This window comes from Pseudorasbora parva, chromosome 20 (genome assembly GCF_024679245.1).
Source record: "Pseudorasbora parva isolate DD20220531a chromosome 20, ASM2467924v1, whole genome shotgun sequence".
NCBI lineage: Eukaryota > Metazoa > Chordata > Actinopteri > Cypriniformes > Gobionidae > Pseudorasbora > Pseudorasbora parva.
The window spans coordinates 37769482-37788860 of NC_090191.1; the positions used below are offsets into that span (position 1 = coordinate 37769482).

Below are 19379 nucleotides of genomic sequence, written 5' to 3' on the forward strand. Positions count from 1 at the left end.
AGAGAGAAAAAAAGTGTTTGTAAATGTATATGTATATTTAGATATATATTGCAAACTAGATTTTACCATTTTCTAAAGAAAACATTTAAGGGGTGTTTTTGTCCATGCAAAACTCATCACCACAATGCAAAGGAGTTGCTATTTAATTGCTAAGGTGTTCTGAGTGATAGCTAGAGTATCGCTAGGGTGTTGCCAAGTCAAAAAGGGCTTTTGCACCAGTAGATACAGGAACTGTTATAGGAACTAGCCACCAGGGGGGAGAACTACATTTTTCCCTAGGGCCATTTTCCTGTTTACACTGCCAACACTGAAGTGACATAAAACGGCCGACAGCACAAGATTCAACACCGTTAACAACTGTAGGATGGAGGATGCCATGATCGGTTGATAAGTTATTCGGCCAATTAGTTTAAACTTACCTTACTGGTAGCTCCTATTATGCTGGGTTAGATCATACTCTGGAATTACTATAACTAAAATCTTTCCCAGTTCCTGCGGTGTGAACACTTCAAAAAGCAGGGTTTTAATTTTTTTTTATCATCAACTATGGAACTATGGAAACGCTCCTCTGGTGCGAGAGCATAAAGTCATCTTGTTTTAGCAGAAACCACTAATCAGAACTAATCAGATAGTTGGACTAGAGCTGACATGTTGTTACTGTCTATTGGTCACTGCAGTCCTTAAAACAATCTATTTAAAGTAGGAGTAAGGTCTGGGTCAAATCAGTGAGTGTGTATGTGCATGCAAAACCTCTCTTGGCCAAATGATATATCGGTGCAGTTTTGCCATAAATCTTTAAAAGCATGGCTGGGGGGAAAAGGCTGTTGGGCGACTGTGCTTCAATATTTCATCCCATTGGATAACTTCAAGGATTTTAATGGAAAAGAAGATGAGAGTTATAAGAAAATCTCAATTTTTAAAAAACGAATGCATTAATGACATAAATTCTAAATAAATTTTCGCTGATAGTAAGGTGGTGCACTTTGAGTGGAAAGATAAAAATTGAAAATTGGGGAGAAACGAATGGAGAAAGCGAAACAGAAATACGAAGTGTCATTCACAGGTCAGTAAAGTTTCGGCTAACAGCCGTTTACATCAAGTGCATACACAAGCACTCTATTCTAAAACCTTTCTGACTAGAGCCTACAAGGCAGCTGCCTACCAAGGCCACATCCGGACTGTCATGGAACCTCATAAGTGAACATTTTGAAATACTCTACCGTTCGCACACTCTCTGACTAATTAATTTTCACTTTTCCAGTCATTTGACTATTTGAAAATATATTTATAGAGATTTCTTCTACATTTTATTCATTGCCAGGCCTGGAAAACACACCTTTGAAAGGTTTTCTAGGAAGAAAGGAGCTCTGTTTCTCCATAGGCAGTAACTTCGTAAGCTGCACAGAGTTTAAACGTAATTGATTTCAATAGAGCATGTTCCTAAGCAAATACAATACAAATATTTTTTATCAATAACATATTAAATACGTTTTAATAATCAACATTTCTCATACTCATACTTCATCCACTTAGCTTGTCGCAAAACATGTCCTTTGCACAAAGAATACACATGATTCTGCCTTAGAATTAGGCAAATATGCAAATATTAGGTGTATATATATATATATATATATATATATATATATATATATATATATATATATATATATATATATATATAGGCAGCTTAATTAAGTTGCCTACTTTGTGAAACAAACTTCAAGATGAAAGAGCTAATATGCCTTACAATGGTGCCTCCATAGGCAGCTCAACAGATTTCACTATCACTCCTAAATATTCCACGTTCAACTGTTAGTGGTATAATAAAGTGGAAGCAATTGGGATCAACCGAAACTCCGCCATGAAGTGTTAGGTCATGTAAAATCACAGAGCGGGGTCAGCACATGCTGAGGCTCATAGTGCACAGAAGTAACCAACTTTCTGGAGTCAATATAGCTACAGACCTCCAAACTTCGTGTGGCCTTCAGATTCGCTGAAGAACAGTGTGTAGAGCTTCATGGAATGGGTTTCCATGGCCGAGCAGCTCATCCAAGCCTTAAAACACCAAGTGCAATGCAAAGCGTCAGATGCAGTGGAGTAAAGCATGCTGACACACTTCTCTGTTTGGCAATACAATGGACGAGTCTGGGTTTGGCGGCTGTCAGGAAAAGTTTGGTGGAGGGGGATTATGGTTTGGGGTTGTTTTTCAGGGGTAGGGCCCCTTAGTTACAGTGAAATGAACTCTTAATGCTTCTGTATACCAATACATTTTGGACAATTTCATGCTCTCAACTTTGTGCGAATAGTTTGGGGATGGCCCCTTCCTATTCCAACATGACTGCACACTAGTGCACAAAGCGTCGGTCCATAAAGACATGGAGGAGTGAGTTTGGTGTGGAGGAACTTGACTGGCCTGCACAGAGTCCTGACCTCAACCTGATAGAACTTTGGGATGAATTAGAGCGGAGACTGAGAGCCAGGCTCTCTCATCCAACACCAGTGCCTGACCTCACAAATGCGCTTCTGAAAAAATGGTCAAAAATTCCCATAAACACACTCCTAAACCTTGTGGAAAGCCTTCCCAAGAGTTGAAGCTGTTATAGCTGCAAAGGGTGGGCAAACTTCATATTAAACCCTACGGATTGAGAATGGGATGTCATTAAAGTTCATTTGCATGTAAAGGCAAATGTCCCAAAACGTTTGACAATATAGTGTAGCAATGCATAACTACATGTGTGCGCACACACATAAACACACACAAACTATCTGCAAAATGAAGAGAGCTTCTGTTCAACATCCTCACCTGTGGCTCCTGTAATTACAGATGCTGCTGGTAGCCTGACCCTAATTACAGAGGAGGTGTACACATTATTCTCTGTGTGTGTGTTTAAGATACTGTATGTGCATGGCACAGAAGCAGGTATGAAAGTGAATAATTAGTAATGTGATGTTTCTGACAATGACCCAATTGTGTGTACGAAGGAGAAGAGGTTGGGAATCTACAGGGATAAGATGTTACATCTCTGAAGAGGCAATATCAGACAGCCTCTTGATAGTGCACACACACACATAACCTCATTAAGAGAGCCTGTTTCAATTAATAGCTTGCAGGTCACAACAGTCCACTGAGATATACTAGCACATAAGAAGTGCTGTCAACATCAAACATGTTCCCTTACACACTTGCACTATGAATGAACAATAATAAAACTTTTCATGACATACTATTTCCAAATTAAATGTCAAGAAAGTATAGTAGAAAAAAAAACATTCATCTATAATATCTCAAATGATTTTTATCACAGTGAAATCAAAAAAATAAGAAATATAAATTCACACACGCACGCACGCACGCACGCACACACGAAAAACATTGTTGGTCTGGACTTGATTTTTTCCATTGGTTGTTAAATAATGAAATAGAAATGATCGAATGGAATGAGTTAATAAATAATATAATTAATATAATAAAAATATTTCTGATTAATGTAAAAAATAAAAAAATAAAATAAAAAATGTATATATATATATATATATATATATATATATATATATATATATATATATATATATATATATATATATATATATATATATATATATATATATTTTTTTTTTTTTTTTTTTTTATCATGGCGAATAAAAAAACTAAGCACTTTAAAAGCCACATAAAGTAAAACAATATAGGTTGGCTATTGAAAATAAAATAAATTTAAATGAATGAATAACACACAAAAAATGAAAGAAAAAAATCCTATATTTGTCAATAAGACAAGTCACACGCAACAGAAAATAAAGTGATTTTTCCATTTCCTGCCGACTTTAAAGATTCAACACGATGCATGCCAAAGCATACACCTACCAAACTATATAAGAAAAATTTGAACTAACTAGTTCACAAATCAACTACCAACTTAAGTACTAGTGAGCATTATATACCCATCCCTAAGTTGAGCCAGTGTTGTATATTTAGTGCAGTGATCTGTGTTGTATATTCATACTTCAGGCAGTGTAGCATATTTAGCACAGTGTAGCTGCATTTTTCAGGCTGTGTTGTATATTTAGCACAATGTGCTGTGTTGTTTTGTTCTGAACTACAGGGCCGGCTGGACTTTGATGTTTAATCTGAGAGAAGCAAGCAGTCCATTCACACGGGGCTCCAGTCCGAGCAGCACAGCAGGAGAAAAACACACTCCGCTCAGAACGATAGAAAGAGAGAAAAACCCTGGAAGGCAGAGTATATCTGTCTCTGACAATAAAGGGATTAGACCAGGCTTGAGCTGATACGAGCGTGTATCTGTTTATGTTTCTGTCAGACATAGCTGCACACATGCTCTGCACAACTTCACTGTTTGCCTGATTCCCCCACTCGGTCTCTGTCTGTCTCTGGGTTAAAATGTGGTAAATATGGGACATTTGGTCCCCAGCATGACTTATGCAACACTCAGCATGTAAAAGTCAAACCAAGACTAATGGCCATATACACACACACACACACACACACACACACACACACACACACACACACACACACACACACACACACACACACACACACACACATGTTGGTCTATGTGGTTTACAGGGACTCTCCATAGGCGTAATGGTTTTTATACCGTACAAACCGTATTTTCTATCCCCTTACACTGCCCCTGCCCCTAAACCTACCCATCACAGGAAACATTCTGCATTTTTACTTTCTCAAAAAAACATCATTTAGTATGTTTTTAAGGCCATTTGAATTATGAGGACATTTGATATGTCCTCATAAACCACATTTATAGTGTAATACCAGTGTAATACCCATGTAGTTATACAAATTTGTGTCCTCATAAACCACATAAACAGGCTCACACACACACACACACACACACACACACACACACACACACACACACACACACACACACACACACACACACACACACACACACACACACACACAATAATATTGGTGCTAGAGAAATTGGAAATTCTAACTGACGTCAATCGAATGAGCACCACAGCTCAATGTGAGCATGCGTGTTAACCACTAGGCTTCGTTTTTCACCAACAATTAAGCACTAATGATAGTCTTAAGTATAAATTGCGGGGTGGATAATGAATTTGGACCCTGGGTGAACGTTTCTGGTTCATTGCAGCCGATCCGGACAGTCCGAGAACCAGCAGTAACAAACCCATCTGTGCAATGAGACATCTGCCCACACAGCTCGACACCTCTCTCAAACTTACACACACACACACACAGACTTGCACACTGGCCTGGGCACACAGCAGACTTCAGAACAGCTGTGTGGACTCGCACTCATCAACAGGAACATTCACAGCACTGATTAACATAACGAGCCAAGAGCAGGGACACACACTGAAGTGTTTGATAGTCGATGCAGTGCTTTAAAGGAATGGATTGTGCAAAAATGAACATTATTCTATCATTTACTCACCCTCATGTCGTTCCAAACCCGTATGACTTTGTTTCTTACAGTATGTGGAGTATAAAAGGAGAATCTCATTAGCACATTAGCATATTCAGATTGTCGCAGGACACGTACATGCCAAATTTGAATATGCGCAAAATCCTTTTGTGTCCTGAAGAAGAATGTCGTACGGGTTTTGAATGATCTGGATTTGAGTAAATGATGACAAGAGTTGTCATACTTTGGCAAACTTCTCCTTTAAAGTTTGTTCATGCGTTCTTAAAAGCTGTTCTTAAACGTCCGTGGTTGCATGAATAAAGACCTCTGCGTCTGCAAAGCTACATTCCGCATTCCTTTTGAAAAATCAGGCTTAATAAATGCTTACTGAAAGAAAAAATCCTCAATGGACAACATCTGCAGAGAAGCTCTCATCTTGCAATGTGTAGGTGAATGTGTGTCCGCATAAAAGATGACGATGCCCAAATGCAAGAAAAATTCAAATAAACTTCCTCATTTATACTAAAAAAGACAAATACACTTAAACTTCCCTAAAGAATCCTAATGACCCTTCATAAAGAAAAGTAGAATAGGAATGAGATGTGCACACACACACGCACACAAAGAGTAGAAGAGATGATAAAAATAATCAAGTGAAAGAAAAGCAATCTTCCAATCATAAACACAAAAACAAAGTCTTGTTTTTTGTCTGCTTTAAGTACACTAGGTTTTTTGCATCTTTGTTATGAAATAAAATTACTCATCTCAGGACATCGTGGACAGAGAAAACATTCTGAAATATACCTGCATCAGAACCTGCACAAACATTAAACCACTGGAAGTTTTAACTAATCTAAGTTTAACTAATCTTAAAATACTCTGCAGCAACTGGCCAATCCAAATCAAGAGTTCCAGAGAGCCTTCCACTGTCAAAAATGTTGTGCATATAGCAGTGCTAAACTGTACAATTGACCATATTCTACCTACAAAGCTATGCCAGTTTCATGTTTCTCGCATCACACAACATAATTGAACCTCAATCAATACATCATGTACTTTTGCTTATTTGTCATTTGGCATATTGATGAAGATTGTTAATATAACTAAATATAATATTTAAAATAAATAATAATAATAATAAATAAGTAAATAAGTTGAAGACTAGAAAAGGAGTTTTCAAACTGGTGTCCGGGGACCCCCAAGGGGCCGTAAGAGAGTGACAGGGGGTCTGTGGAAAAGTCTAGAAAAAATAAACATATAAAAATTTGATTAAAATAAATTAGTAAAGCAATAAATTAGATCTAAATAAATAAATAATGTGATTAAAAAGTGTATTAGTCAGCTATTCATGTATTAAATAATTACATTGGAATAAAATAAATAATATAAAAATATTAATATAAATGAATACAAATTTGATTAAAATGAAATAAGCAAGAAATAATAATACATTACTACATTGAGTAAAACTAAATATATAATAAATGTAACTGAAACTAAGTTTAGATTTATAATATCATTTGTTTGTCTAAAAATTAAGTGTTTAAAAAATGCCTTAATGATTTTAGGATGAGGGGCTCTCACGAAGGGATGATCATGTTTGGGGGTAAATGGCATCTAAAAGTTTGAAAACTCCTGCTCTAGAAGTTTGCTAAGCCTCTCTAATGGGCCCCGGGCCCCTGCGTAAAAACTACAGATTTAGGGTGATATGTGGCCCCTGGAGATCACCATGTCAGGGCTTTAACAACTCTACATATACAATTACTATATGAGAAGAGTACATCATTTTGCCAGACACTTGCCATCAACATTTATGCTTCAATAAAAAGAGGGTTTCAATTTTTAAAATCAGAGGTAATCTATAATATGTAACAAATGCATAGACGTTAGGTTGAAAATAACCTAGAATATTCCTTTAAAATCATTATTAAATCACGATAAACTTTTTAAAGCATTGCAAACATCTTCACTGAATCTTTTGATAAAACTAAAGATATACTGTACAGTATCCTACAGCAAATCTGAATGTTTGCGCAATAGGCCTTTAAACTACAAAGCAAACAGTGTCTGGAGATTCTTCACTGAACGATTACTTCTGTTTCTTCCGTCGGGTCCCTTGGCTTTGTCTCTCGTCCTTCTTCCGGGAGGATTTTAGGAGCGCTGAGAGATATGTGCGACTCAAACAGACACGCGCATGCAGCGCTAATGAGCTCCCTCTGGAAGCCCTCAAACACTCTGTCATACGTTCTAATTGCGTTGGCAAAACGTTAGGTTGTGTTAGTCGTTTGAATATGGTGTCGGAAAGGTGGAGGAGGACGAATTGAGAGGATAGAAATGGAGATAGTTTAAAAAAGGATGAACGAGTTGATAGGGAAATAATTAGTGAGAGTATAATGAGAGAGAGAGAGAGAGAGAGAGAGAGAGAGAGAGAGAGAGAGAGAGAGAGAGAGAGAGAGAGAGAGACGTCGCCAGGCCTGAACTGTGAGGAGCAGGTGCAGGACAGCAGCATCAGTGTGTGTGTGTGTGTGTCTATGTAAATGAGTGTGAACGTGTGTCAGTGACCGTGTGTGTGTGAGAGAGAGAGATGACACTGTCATATGGAGTGGCTTGGAGCGATGCAAAGGTTTTGCCTTCTGGGTAATGAACATACACACATGCAAGGTGAACCGGTCAGGTCATAGAAACTTGCTCCTGCTGCGTTAATGCGCTTTGTGTTGGCTTACCAGCACGGCCTTTCAGCACAGCTGAGTATTTACACACCGATACAGTTTCAGCTTGATTTTCTGCCTTGACTTGCCCATCTTAAACTTTCTGTGAAATTTTAGCTCCATAAGGAGCCATTAAAAATACTCTTTTAATGCAAATGCAACGCATTTTTTAAAATGTTATTTGTAAAAAAACAAAATTGGTCCCACTTTATATTAGGTGTGTAACTATACATTCACATGTTTTTAAATTGTCCTTGCATTTAAAAATACCTGCATGTGATTACAGTCGTAATTAATTTCAGTAATTACATCTATAATTATTGTTCTCTAAACCTACCCTAAGCACCAAACCTGGCCCTAAACCTAAACTTAAAAAGCATTTTGGAATACAATATATCAACACAATAAGTACATTGTAAAAAATATAATGTAATTCCAATGCTTTTATTTAAAACGAGGCTCATAAAATTGTGTTTATACAGCAGTGATGCATTTTTGTAAAAACTAGGACCATAATTAATTTTTCATTTTTTAATGTTTTGTAGGTACCCCTCATACCCCAGATAATCATATTTGTGTGAGTGTGCATCTGTGTGAGGAAATACAATTTCTCCATCTCTAAAGGGTGGCAGAAATACTCGCCAAACTTTTGCCGCACAGCACCAGATTTCATTCCTCCACAGCTGTGCGAAGGAAATAAACAGCCAGTTCAGAATGGAGAGCAAAAGAGGTGTAATGAGCAGGAGAGGGAGTTCAAATGTAGAAACTGAGGTAGAGCAGCAGAGGAAGCGCAGAAGTGGTTGTCTGGGATTGTGGTGGCGTTTCTAAAAATCAGCGTCTAATTCCGCCTGTGAAACTGCTGGACATTTTTTTCCTCTCTCTACCCTCTCTTTCCCACAGAGTGATAGTTGCCTTAGCAACCGTGGCAAATCTTCCTTTTCTCAAACAGATGTCCCATTTAGTTGGAAATTAGAATGTGTAAAAACCCAGGAGACTCAAATTATTTCCAAGTTCTCCGGGAGGAGGGAGAAGGAGAAGAAAAGAGGAGCGCAGAAAAGAAAGGAGTGGTGAGGGATGGAGAGAAAAAGAGGAAAAGGGAGGGAGAGGGTTACATATCCTCCTCCTCAGGAAGTGTGAAAGTGTGTTGATTAGCCATCGCTGTGGGGCAGCTAATTCTGACGCCCGACCACACGCCACAGCCAGCGCCGAAGAGGCAGGAGCCGGAAAAAGACACCAGAATGAATACAGGATGGGTATGAACCATTGTATGGTCCGTCTTTCGCTTAATGCAGTGTAAAATTTATTCTCAGAATAGTGTTTTTTTCAATTTACGCCACAGTCGGATGCAGACTGCGACTGATAAAGCGGGTGGCGTTATGGAGAAGGACAGAGATAAAGTGTATTATCTCGCCTGTTTCGCAGGTAAACAAATTCAGCGTTTATGAGAATGTAAAGAAATTCTCCAGAGCCGTCCGTGCTCACATGTGCGAAGACACAAGCGCGGTGCGAGCAAGGAGCTTTTGCCTTGGAGACCAATTTACAGGTAACATCCAGCCAAGACATGAAGCTCCACATTCAACTGCTTTTAATATAAAAAAGCTTTCTTTTCTATTGCTTTTCCTGACAGAGTGATTGACACATAGATAACAGGCTGAAAACACTGGTGGGTTGGAATATCTGGTCCACACCTTGAAGGCCCTTAATTCGTGTCAACGTTCACTAATGCATTTCACTCTATGGAGCATTAAGCTACAGCTTATCTATTGAAGCAATGCTATTTTTTTAATGTCTTGCTTGATTTTTTTTGTGCAAAAACTATCTCTGATGTTTCAAAAGCACCAATTTATAATTTGCTGGTATTGGAGTCATAAATTCAAAAGGTTTTGGGGCACAGTGCCCCCAGATTTTCAGTTTTACATTTAAAATGCAGAAAAAAAGACATTATTTGTAACTGTTATTTCATTTTATCAAATAAATAAATAACTGATAAAGTATTAAACCATTTTAGAATCCGACCAGTACCATTACATTTCCAAATCTGCACTTTTTTTTGTCTGAAGTTGAAATATATTTGATCTTTTTTCTATCCTTTCACTATTACTAATACTTTCTTGTTTCCTGGCAGCCTCATAAAAGCCCATAACGCCAAGTCTGGAAGTTGAAGCACAAGACATAAACCATTTGAAAAAGCCTTTAAGAAGAAAAAATCCAAAGCAGATGGAAAAAGACAAGGTCGAACAACTTCTCTGTGTTTAGAGCGGCTAACTCAAGTGTGTGAGCCTGCGTGAGGGGTCTACATGACAGGACTAGGCCGTTCAGACACCCCCTCTCCCTCAGGCCTCTCAGATGTTAATTGAGGAGGTCCTCCTGTGGCCAGCCCTACATAGCCGAAGCGGTGAGCTCTTTTTCCCGTAGGGAGACACGACTGATACTGTACTAATCTCTCCTCTCTTCTCAAATCACTCTCCACATCAGTCGCCGCTTTAATTAATTCACACAGACGTGCTGACAAGGTCAAGCATTTAAACACACTTTTTATATATATATATCCACCACCACACTGTCCTCTCGATCATTAGGCACAGTTCCCCCTCCTCCTTTTTAATCGTTCGCTTTGTCCAAATGAAGGGTCGTTCATTAGCGGCTTGTGCCGTGTCCCCTTCATCAGTGAAGAGGAGTCATCAAACACAGGGGAGGCAGGTACACAAGAAGAGAAGAGAAAACGAACATCCTCTCTGTCTTTTACTTTACTTTCTGTCTCCTTTTTGTTTTTTTTGTTTTGATGAGCTTCTTTAATTGGGCCACTACAGAGGAGAAGCAAATCCTCAATAATTAAAAAATCTAATTACGGAGTCTTTTGCATCTCTGGCAATAATTATTCCTCGTGGAGTCACTGGATAGCGAACATTTCTTCTATTTTCATTTCAGTTTTACAGGGGGAAAAGTCTGCTTGCTCCTTTATGCTATATCCCCACCTCTTTTCCTCCTCCTCCTCCTGGCTGTCACTGATCTTAAAATAAAAAAATGCTTAAACACTTGTTAAATCCCACATACACACATATGAGGGGAGCAATACGACTACTAAAATACTAAACTAGTACTAAAATAAACTAAAATAAATAAAATCTTAGAATGAGTAACTTTATATAATGTTAACGGTAAATAGTATTCCAAAATCTTTGATAGAAATTCATAAAAAAATAATAAAACCATACACTTTTATGTAGATCATATACTACATAACCAATTTTCTATATAATCCAGTGAATTAAATACCTATTTAATAACCAGTTCTCCCATCTTGACTTTGTAATTTTGCATTACTCCACGTTACTCCATAAACGCTAGCACGGCATATATATGTTGGCAGCCAGGTGTTCAAGAACACTGACGCTGATCATCTGTCTTTACTTATGGATGCCCTGCTGTGCTTTGTAACAGCGTAAGAAGCCCCCTGCTACCCCTCAGAGGGGGAGAACAAGACATACAGAAAGTGATTGACAAAAATATTTTACACTTGATCTCTTTTGCTTTTAATAATCTTGTAGGAGATGTGCGTTTTAGTCCAGCTTGTCTCATTTGCTGACCCTGTTCCATATATTTGTAATAAAGTGTTGGATGCACTGGTGAAAAGCACGTTGCCACTGTACTAGAGCAGTGGAGACGTGTTCTCTGGAGTGACCAATCACGCTTCTCTGTCTGACAATAAGATGGATGAGCCTGGGTTTGGCGGTGGCCAGGAGAATGGTACTTGCCTGACTGTATGGTGCCGAGTATAAAGTTTGGTGTAGGGGGGCTTATGGTGTGGGGTTATTTTAGGGTTTAGTCTTGGCCCCTTAGTTCCAGTGAAAGGAACTCTTAATGCTTCAGCATACCAAGACATTTTGGACAATTCCATGCTCCCAACTTGGTGGGAACAGTTTGGGGAAGGGCTCTTCCTTTTCCAACATGACTGCGCACCAGTGCGCAAAGACAAGACATGGAGGAGTTTGGTGTGGAGCAACTTCACTGGCCTATACAGAGTCCCATCCTCAACCTGATAGAACAGCTTTGGGATGAATTAGAGCGGAGACTGCGAGCCAGGCCTTCTCGTCCAACATCAGTGCCTGACCTCACAAATGCTCTTCTAGATGAATGGTGGAAAAAAAAAGTTCCCATAAACACACTCCTAAATCTTGTGGAAAGACTTCCCGGAAGAGTTGAGGCTGTTATAGCTGCAAAGGGTGGGCCAACTCCATATTAAACCCTATGGATTAAGAATGGGATGATATTAAAGTTCATGTGCATGTAAAGGCAGGCATCCCAAAACTTCTCCATAATGAACTCACAATATGATAAAATCACAATATTTTAAGCCCAAAAAAAGTTGATCAAAAGGCTAAATTTGCTATGGATGTGGGTGGTGGACTCGTAATAGACTTAAACTTGGTCCTGGTCCCCAATGCACAGGGCAATGGTGAAACCAGAAACAAAATATTAATTATTCTGAAGCTGAAAATATGTTGGACACATATGTTTGCACCCTTTCACTGACTTTATAAATAATGTAGGACCCTTTTTTACTGGTAAATCAAATATTCACCCATTGAATTACTATAGTTTATAATATTCAATGTTATTTATATATATAGTATTTTGATGTATTATTGTCACTAAAAGTATGCAAACTTTTTTCCACTCACAGTGCATAATTGAGCTTTCAATGCAGGCATTCACTGGATCTCTTACACAGACTCCCCCTGTGCTCATTATGACCCACCGCTCCCACTATTAATGCACTTGCATAAGAATAAACCATCTAAAACACTTTGAATAATCATAAAACTAATGCAATATGGTGATTTAAATATTATTTGTGCTTTTACTTTGAAGAGTACCGCTCCAGTGATTGTTCCATGTGATCACGGTTCTAATCACAAAGTGTGTCAAAATATTCCCAAACTTAAGAGTTAGAGCATCCCAAAAAATATTCTGTCTCCATTTACTCACTCTCATGTTGTTCTCACATCACACATGCATTTAAACATCTGTATTTACCACAGTATGTGCATTGTAAATCTTTTCATCATACAAAGATATTGTGTCTCTTCAGAAGACTTGGATAAGACAGCTCGATTAAAGGGATAGTTCACCCAAAAAGGAAAATTACCCCATAATTTACTCACCCTCAAGCCATTCTAGGTGCATATTACATTCTTCTTTCAGCCGAATACAATTGGAGTTATATTAAAAATGTGTCCTGGCAAATCCAAGCTTTATAATGACAGCCCAAAATGTAAAGTCCAAAAAAGTGAACTGATGGGTTTGTGGAAGAAAAATATCCATGTTTAACATGTTATAAAGTAAAATATCTAGCTTCCACCGGACCACCTTATTCCTGTATTCAACTTACAAAAAAGGTGTAACTGGTGTGATGACGTGGCATAAACGCTTTGAACAGCGAGAGGCGTACGGAATACACAAGGTAGTGTGGAGGACGCTAGTATTTTTCTTTGTAAAGTTTTGATTATGGGTATTTTTCTTAAACAAACCTGTCGATTCACTTCAGAAGGCCTTTATTTAACCTCCCGGAGCCTTATGGAGTACGTTTATAATGGATGGATGCACTTTTTTGTTCTTCAAATTTTGGGCTACCATTCTAAAGCTTGGAAGAGCCAGGACATTTTTTTATATAACTCTGATTGTATTCATCTGAAATAAGAATGTCATACACACCTAGGATGCCTTTTTGAGTGAACTATCTCTTTAATTATTTTTATGATGCCTTTGTGACCTTTTTTTTATTTATCTTTTCCACTTGAGGGTGAGTAAATGACAATTACATTTTTTGGGGTGAATTATAGCCGTAGTCCTATAGTCCTACCGTATAAATAAGTAAGCTGAGCTGAGTCTTAGATAACACTAATTCTATATTGCAAATCATATAGCTTACATCATGATACATTTACGATACGATATCTCGATATAGCGATGTATATTTTCATCCGTATTTGTCACACATCTGAGTCCATATGAGCGCATATACATGGGAAAGTTTAAGCTGTGTGCGGGCGAGTGTGTTTAGCTGAGAGCGAAATGTGCTATGGGTCCTACACATTGTTTGTGCTTCACGCTCTTCTGAAAGGGACAGCCATCCTTAATACTTCATCCACCCACACCAGCTCACACACGCACACACAAATAGGCACAAACGCACCACGCGTCTCTGCATTTGCAGATCTGCGGATGACAAATGACTTGTAAACTTGCATTAGCGTCAGCAGAACAGAAAACACGCCACATGTTTCCCCCATGCAGTTCTTTTCATTCCAGAATCACCGTATGACAAATAGTCAGGATTTAGGAAAGAATGCAGCGTGCCAAGATCTCATTTAGACCAGTAGAGGAGTGCGTGAAAGAACACAGATTATGAGTAGGGATGTGTCCAGCAACCACTAGTCAATTATAGAGGTCGATTAGTCTCTGACGTTTTCTTATTATCATTTCTATTGAGGAATTTTAGTAGACTTCAGGTACTTAAATGAGCTTTTCAGCTGCACGATACAACCCTCTCGGAGGGTTTAAAGGGATAATTCACACAAAAAATGTACACACTGTCATCATTTGCAAACCCTCCAAGTTATTCCAAACCTGTTTGATATTTTTTCTTCTTTTGAACTCCGTATAGATATAGATAGATAGACTGTATAGCCATTGACTTCTATAGTATGGAGAAAACATTACTAGGGCAGTCAACTATTTTCTTCAAAATATCTTCTTTTGTGTTCAACTGAATTAAGAAACTAATGCATGTTTGGAATAACTGAGTAAGTAAATGATGGCATTTTTGGGTGAACTATCCCTTTAAGGCACTGCTGTTACACCCATACATATGTCTCTGGACACTACGCCAAAACTCTAAAATCTTGACTCATAGGAGCTGTATTATTCAAGAAAGTGTGTCAAATTATTACAATAGTAAAAATATTATTTTTAAAAATGAAATATATTTATATAATAAAAATATATTTATATTTCCTAGTTTTTTTTTAAAGGGGGCTTATTGTCATTTTAAACACAACTTTTAACCCTGGGTAACTGAACGCTTCACACTTGTAATTTATACGAGGGATTGGCACTACCTTTTACATGGCGTTAGCACCACTTTTGTGTTGTTATCCCCGCATTGCAGTGACAAACGATGTGAAATGCACTAATACACAACTTTTAAGGGTAAAAATGTATACGATGTGTTTTTAAGCTTACTGCCCCAGTGACAGGCTGTTGTAACCCTAAAAGTACCTTTTTTACACATTTTTCCCTAGAGCAATATATAATATGACAACACGCAAAGCTAGAACCTTTGTATAAATAGACTGCATGCCTAGTTTGTCCAATCAATGACACTGACAGCAAATATGCAAATAAAAATGTTAACCGAGGGTTTAGTGTGCACAACAGCTTGAATAACCAGGACTAATTTCTAACCCCAGCTAAATTTACCCGGGGTAAATTTCGTAAAGAAGATAGCAGGTACAATTGAGCATGATGCTTTGCATTTTTTCTCATTGTGTTGTGCTGCAGTTAATTTTGTAACGGCGGCAATACTCTTAAATACTCTCAAACCCCTAAAGGGTGTATATTAGTTCCAATACAAAAGTGTAACTTTCAGGGGGATAGTGTCCCAGTGACAAGCTTTTGCACCCCTACACTGAAAAAAATGACTTTGTGGTATTGTAAAATCTATTACATTAATTCATGTAATTTATACATTGTAAAATCAAGATTAAGTTGGAACTATATATCTTATGTAAAATTTACACAATTTATTAATGTAATAAATTAACTGAGAAGAAAGAGTAAATTTTACCATACATTTACAAATAGTATTTAATGTTTTATAGTCACAGCACATTCACCTAAAAATACTAAGTAAATTTTAATCTGAAAAGCAAAGTGTGTTTGAATGTGCCTGCCCGTTTTTGTTGTTGCTCAAAAAGATCCCGGTTCAGTGGCAGAGACGGTCGGTTTGGGATGTCGCTTTTACATGGCTGACTTATTCTCGGTAAGTTCTGACCTTTCTATTTTAGATTTGTGATAACGATGTACTTCGTTTTGATGGTTTGATTATTGCATAGACGTTACGGTTTAAAATTGACTAAAAGTGAGTTTTAATCACAATAACGGTAGCTAAAGCTAAAGCTTTATCCACTTCTATAAAGTTGAGACTGGTGTTTAGTCAAAGATAGAGGGGATTAAATGTAGTTAGCCACGTTGTTGTCGAAAAAGTTACCCTGTCTGGTTAACTTCAAAATAATTTAATGTTAGCTGGCCGTGATTAAGTGCTGGCTGCCTGTGTGTGTGTCCTCTAGCTAATGTTAGCATTTTTTAAAAGTGTCTTAAGTTAGTTGTTTTTATATCCACTGAAAATTTCACAGCAATTATTATATCAAAGTATAAGTTAGTCTGCACTCTGCACTAAAGAAGGAAAGTTTGGATGGCAGGTGAACTCTGATACCAAATACGTTAAGCATTGATGTATAACGTTAGCAACAAGTGCATGAATGTCAGCAATTCTATTTTAGTAAGCTAACGACATGAAGGTCCGGTCACCTTTTTAATGAAAATAAAATGTTATAAATGTAAATCTATTTCTTAAATGGAATTGTGTTCTTTCTTTCTCACAAACTGTATGCAGGAGGACAGTCGCAGTGCTGCTGAACATATCCTTAAGATGGTCATCCATGGAGCTGATTGAGAGGATCCAGTCGATGAATGAGCATTAAGGAAAAGTGACCATTCTGTTTCAGCTGGACTATGCGTGTGCTCGTCATTAAAGGGTTAAGTTAGTTCAGTTCAGTCTAAAATGAAATGTCTGTCATTAACTCCTCTCCCTAATGTCGCTCCACACCCGTAAGACCTCCGTTCATCTTAACACACAGTTTAAGATATTTTATATTTAGTCCGAGAGCGTATGCAAGTGTATGCACACTATACTGTCCATGTCCAGAAAGGGAATAAAAACATCATCACAGTAGTCCATATGAGACATCAGTGGGTTAATTAGAGTCTCTTGAAGCAGAGAAAATACATTTGGGTCCAAAAATAACAAAAACTACGACTTTATTCAGCATTGGCTTCTCTTCACCATTTGAATCTTTATTTGAGGATTGAACACAAACACGGAAGAGAAGACAATGCTGAATAAAGTTGTAGTTTTTGTTATTTTTGGACTCAAATGTGATACATTTCATATTTGGCTGAACTAACCCTTTAATGTTAGTTATGCCACTGTTGGCTGCTGATGTTTAGTTGAACCATACATGGTTAATTCTACAGTTATTGTAAATTATAATGAATATACCTTAACTACTTAATCAGTTGATGTGAACATTACTGATTTAATGGTTAATTGTAAATTTTGACATAATAAACTGTTCAACTTTATTGTATTTATGTGTGATTTGTGATAAATGTATTTGATGCAGAGAACATTATTACATTTATTTGGTTTAAAATAGCAACATTTACATAATAATAGTGAGTAATATAAATTAATTAAACTAAGTAATTCAAAATGTCAAATGGACAAACATTATAAAATCTACTTAATTACTTCATAAGAGTAAATAATACAGATTTATAAAATTCACAATAGTTATGCTCCTTTTAAAATAAAATTTACCTGATTACTTTTAATAAATACAACATGCTAAGTTAAATATAATTAAGTAACATTTACTTAATGTCTTTGCAAATGTTACATTTATAGTTAAGTACATTTTACTTGATATTGGCAAGTAAGTTGTACTTGATATCGCAGCAGTAAATTTTACTTAGAAAAACTGAGTGCAAATTGTTACAAAGATTTTATCAAGTAAATCTTACAAGTTGTTTTTATCAGTGTAAAGGTCCAAACTTTGCACATTTTTTCTGAAGGAAGTGATCTGATGCTGCCGTGGTTTTCGTTTTAACTTTGAGTAGTTAATGGACAACATATGCTCTTTTCCAAACCTATATCCTTCTATCTTCCTACATAGACAGCTGCTTTCTAATCTTTTTAACTGAAATTGAACCTCAAAATTGACTGATTTAGAAATCTTAATTATATGTATACTTTGGAATAATTTTCTTGTTTTCATTTTTTTGTTGTTGAAATTCAAAATTAGAAATTTTCCTTTCTGTGAAGAATACTTGCAATAATGAGAATGATCAGGCCAAAACGGGAGATCGTAGAAGGCATAGCCAAGCATTTGGAACAGCCTTGACACTTAATATGTCTTTAAAGAGACAGCTTTGGGGACAGAGCAGTAGATGAAGAAGCAGAAAAGGCAGAGATGAACTGATACAGAGATGGACGACTCTACTGAGCAATGTAGCGCTGCACAGATCACAGACAGCCATCGCCCGCAGCAACACAGGACTCGGCCCATAAATTTGGGCGACTTCACCAGAACAAAATCTCCATGGAGATGAGAGATTTGCCTCTCTGCCCCAGTGTGGCGGAGTGTCTTAAACTCTACAGTGACAGGAGGGAAAAAATGGATAGATGGGACTGGACTAGATGGACTGACAGAGAGAGGGATGATGATAATCAAAGACAGAGAGAAGCTCACAGACACTTTCACTATGGTGGAATGCTATTACCAGATCGCAGCAGTGCTTATGTTTTTTTAGGTCTGCATGTGTAAACACACACACACACAAGTACGCTGGCATGAGATGAGGATTTCTGTCACGACATAACGGAGTGGATTAATACTAGATGGTTTTAATCTAGCTCATGAGTTCATGACTGTTGTAAACACCATTAGCTTGACAAGTCACACACACACACACACACACACACACACACACACACACACACACACACACACACACACACACACACACACACACACACACACACACACACACACACACACACACACACACACACACACACACACACACACACACACACACACACACACACATAAATGCTTATTTATCAACTTTGATGTAAGGGCTTACTGTAATATTTGCAGGAACCATCTGTCAGTGAACACCTCAGACACACACACACACACACACACACACACACACACGGCTATAAAAATGAGAACATATAGACCTCTATTGTTGGTACCAAACCAAACCCTGAACATATTACTAAAAGAAACCTTAAATAAATAAATAAAATAGCCATTATAATAATAACCCTATCTCTAAAAGAAAATTACTTGCATAATTATTGTAAATTATGTATTGTATATAATTATATATTATAAATTATTTA

The 19379-nt window shown here is 37.4% G+C and overlaps 1 protein-coding gene and 1 long non-coding RNA gene across 2 annotated transcripts in view; one reads left to right on the forward strand and one right to left on the reverse strand.

Annotated features, from left to right (window-relative positions):
* The window catches only part of mpped1 (metallophosphoesterase domain containing 1), a 47885-nt gene that overhangs the window by 13498 nt on the left and 15008 nt on the right, over window positions 1-19379 (reverse strand). The window lies entirely within an intron of this gene.
* Window positions 9086-10984, forward strand: LOC137049811 (uncharacterized). The gene is made up of 3 exons (XR_010899723.1): window positions 9086-9375; window positions 9545-9665; window positions 10248-10984. It is a non-coding gene; the product is annotated as an uncharacterized lncRNA (long non-coding RNA).